Source organism: Dendrobium catenatum, unplaced genomic scaffold (genome assembly GCF_001605985.2).
Source record: "Dendrobium catenatum unplaced genomic scaffold, ASM160598v2 fragScaff_scaffold_1537, whole genome shotgun sequence".
Lineage (NCBI taxonomy): Eukaryota > Viridiplantae > Streptophyta > Magnoliopsida > Asparagales > Orchidaceae > Dendrobium > Dendrobium catenatum.
The window spans coordinates 16,438-20,986 of NW_021319999.1; positions in this window are offsets into that span (position 1 = coordinate 16,438).

The following is a 4,549-nucleotide window of genomic DNA, read 5'->3' on the forward strand; positions in this document are numbered from 1 at the left end:
CCTCGGACCTCACGCTGTAAATCTTCCATCATAATGTCATGGACAGGACGTTGTCGATTACGTCGAGGTGGCATCTTGCCGGCTCTAATACCAAATGACGCCGCTCCTAGTCTCTGAAGAGGGAGAGTGAGAGAACGACGACCTTGCTACTCCTGGGAAAGGAGCTCCTCTGAATCGTTCACCTGCAACCCTGCTTCACCCCTTGGCTCAGGCCAAGTTACAGAAAACGGATAAGAAGACAGGGAAGAAATAAGACATCAATTGAGCCAAATCAAAAATCTGTCTTATTAACATTTTACAACTTTATTTATACAGAGCATTCTTAGGCCACACAACAAAGGCCACTTAATAAGCTATACCAACACTAATCATAAGAAAAGGAGCTACTCTCCTTATTAGCTCCTGTGTCAACTTGATCTTATGGATTTGACTAGATCTCACTCTCTTGTGTATATGTGTGCATGGTCACCAATCAAGCATGCACCCTTACAGGACTTGACTCAAGAAATCAAAATTATATCATTGAATATTACAGACCCTTTTACAAGAAAATATTATTCAACCCAATATTGAGCTCTGATTATTTGTTTGATGTTTGCATGGTATTCCTGAAATATTAGTATACACACAAATAAATATATATTGCAGATACTAGTAGACAACAGAAAGTGAGTCATAATATTTGTTATCATCAAAAATATAAACTCATAAGCTCAAGTTGCAAAAATCACCCCCTTTTCTATGATGGCAAATATTACTGGTTAAATTTGTAAAATTAAAAGCATTTTCTCCTAATCTCCCCCTCACTAGAATAAAAATTTAAAAATAGGGAGAGAAAATTTTTGCTGTTATTATTTTTCTTAAATAAAATAGATAACATATATAAATACACCAGTATGTTCTCCCCCTTTGAAATTATCAAAAAGCGGAGGAGCATAAACGAACAAATAAAAAACAAAACTATCCTTAATCAAGGAAAAAAAATATATTCTTAAAATGAGAAATTTACCTCTTGATTTTATTCAAAAACTTAGTAAGGAATGGATTGACAATGCATAATCTAGAAAATGTTAGAAATTCAAAAATCGTTAATCCAAGCTCAAGTTCTTTTAAAGGCTTGAAAACTTTTTAATTCAATATCTAAATCAAGGAGTAAATTAGAAAAAAAACTTATTTTTTTCAAAACTCTTTTCATAATATATATCAAATAGAAGATTAGTTCAAAAATTGGTAAATTAGGAATCACGATTTTCAAGCTCAAGTATCAAAAATATCAAGTGTTTTCTTAAGCTTTAAGAGGTGCAAGAAAGATAAGCATTACTTTTTGTGGGCTCACTTTATGCCTGTTGTCAGTTTTTTGGTGCACTTTGTGCTTCTTTTTTCTTTTTGATACCCTTTGTGTATCTTTCTCAATTTGTCGTCATTACGCATCTTTTGATTTGGCGTCATTTGCTACTTTTTTGATTTGGCATCTTTGGCCATCTTTTTAATTTAATATGTTACCTTTTTGAAAATTAAAAAAAAAAAAAAGTAAATCCATTCTATTGAGAAAATGAACAAGTTTATTAAGAAAATTATGAGGTAGATTCAACAACTTGTAAAAGATCCCTTGCAATAGACAAAATGTAGGGAGATGAAAAAGATCAATTTCAAAATCTAATTTATAATATGAAGAAGATTTTGAATCAAAAGTAAAATAACATCTTTAAAAAGATATAGAGAGATAAAATCATGAGTTTCTTTCGTTTAACTATTTTTAGAGAAGTTAACAACAACTTACATAAGAATTCAAGAAAAATAGGAGGTAAGTTTTTTATTTTTAGAAAAGTGAACGTGTGTGTTGATAAGAGAGAACTTCACAAAAAAAAATAAAGATAAATTAAAAATTTATTGAAAAAGAAAAGAAAGGAAAAAGAATGAAAATAAATCGAAAAAAAAAATACATAAAATACACAAAAATGAACAAAACATGCATACATAGAAAAATAAACACACAAATAGTGGTTTAAACATCATCTTGCTCCTAGTCTGATGACTCAGAATCTAGGTCTGCCTAAGAAGATTTTTTTTCTTTTCATTATTTATCATTTTTACAATTTACTTAGCTTTGCCCTTTTCTTTTGCACGAAGAGTTCTCAAATTAGGGCACCGATTTTTCATGTGTCCAGGCTTTCTATATCCAAAGCAAACAACGTTAGAAGAAATCTTAACATACTTATCATTTTTTACCTTTATCCCACTTTTATTGATGCTTATGCTTTGGTGAGGTTTTTAATTTGCTTAATAAGTCATTGCTTTGGTCACCAACTAAGCCACTTTTCTCCATATTTTTAGCATTTAGCACTATCATATCTCTTGCATCCAAAAGTCTTTGACCCAAACTTTGCTCGTAGGCAATGAGTGAGCCAATCAAATTATCAATAGAATATTCATTAAAATTTTTTGATTCACAAATAGCAACAACTTTGGCATCAAATTTGTCAAGTAAACAATGTAAAATTTTATTGACTTTTTCAAAGTTTGAAAATTCTTTACCTAAAGCATGTAATGATGTCACAATTTGAATAAACCTAGTATACATGTCTAAGATCATCTCATAAGGTTTCATGCAAAATATTTATAATCATGCATTAAAATATTTAATTTGGATTGCTTGATTTCACTAGTGCCTTCGTATATAGTGTGTAATTTATTCCAAATTTTCTTACCAGTAGAGCACATGGAAACAAATATAAAATCATCATAATTTAAAGTACAAAAAAATAGTTTACTGATTTAGCATTCAATTAAGGATTGATTTGTTCTTCTCTACTCCATTGATTAAAAAGAATATCAATTTTAATTTCATCTATAATACATGATGATATAGAATAACCAGTTAAACTCATTTGCCACATTCCGAAATTAATAGATTACAAGAAAGTAGACATGCAAATTTTCCAAAAATCAAAAGAAATATTTTCAAATAAAGGTGGTCTGATGATTGAATAACCTTCCGTAAAATTATAATTACAAAAATCATCCATGGATCAAAATTTAAAAGGTTTTGAAAACTCTTTTTTATGAATACCGCTCTGATACCACTTGAAATTGCACTGATGGCACTTGAAAGTTTGTTAGGGATGTTAAGCCCTTATGAACTAGTCCCAAGGCTAACCAAGAGGGGGGGGGGGGTGAATTAGTATTTTAAAAATTTTCTTTCTCAATAAAAATAAACACCAAGATTCACCACAAAGAAAATCAAAGTACGAAAAATAAATGAAGAAATAATAGAACAAAGAACACACCAGATTTATAGTGATTAGGTCAAACCTTGACCTACATCCTCTCCTCGGAGGCACCCTTTGAGTATTTCACTAAACTCAGTGTCTCTCATTTAGCCCTCATAGCTAGGCGAAGAAACCCTTACAAAATTGCTTCTACCTTCCCTAGTGCGGCAGAGTAGCCGAGCCCTTTGACACCAAGAGATCTTCTTCTTCCCAAAATTTCTCTCCAGACGAGCCTTGAATCCGATGGTACTAAGGTGCAAGCTCGCCAGAGCAACCGTGTGGAACCCCCTCCACACTCCCTTAAAACCCCCTCCAAGGATCTTCTCCCTCTCTCAAACTTCACCCTTTCCTCTCTCCCTTTCAAGATCTCTCTTCAAGTTTCCTCCAGAAGAATGAAGCTTCAATGGCTGTCAAAGATGCTCTTCATAAGAAAGCAAGAGGTCTTTAAATAGATTTGCAAAATTGACATTATCATCAAGGATGATCATTGGATTATCCCATACGATATGCATAAAAAGAGAGCTTCTAAAAACCCTAAGAACTTAATTTCGGTGACAAACATCGTCTAGGATGATCGTCAGATCGTCCCATATGATGTACTTAAAAAGAGGGCTTCAAAAACCCTAAAAACTTAATTTTGGCATCCAGAATCATTCTGGACCATCTCAGGATCGTCCAGTACGATGTGCAGAATTTGACCTGATAGTCCTTGACGATATTTGGATAGTCCAGGATGATTAGTACAAAAATGTACATATCGTTCAGGATGATATTATGGATCGTTCAGGATGATTAGAAGAAAAACTATGGTAATTTGGCTTGGACGATTTAGGAAAATCAAGTATGTCAGCGAACATCGTCATATATGATATACATATCATCCAAGATTATTGGATTGAAAACATTAACCATAATTAATCACCTAATCACAGGATCAGTTTAGGCATGATTTGTATTTATTATTATGGATGATCCAGATCATTCAGGACTATTAGTAAAAAAATTAAATCTTAAAATCTTGCCTAAATTAACATTTGGTAGCTGTTTTCTAATATCATAAAGGATTATCCTAGATGATCCAAAATTGTCCAGTACAATTAGTTCAAAACTTGATCTTCTAGATTTGACTAGATCTCACTCCCTTGAGTGTGTGAGTGCATGGTCACCAAGCTAACATACTTCCTTATAGGACTTGACTCAAGAAATCAAAATTACATCAATAAATATTACGGACCCTTTTACGACATAACATTATTCAACCCAATCTTGAGCTCTGATTC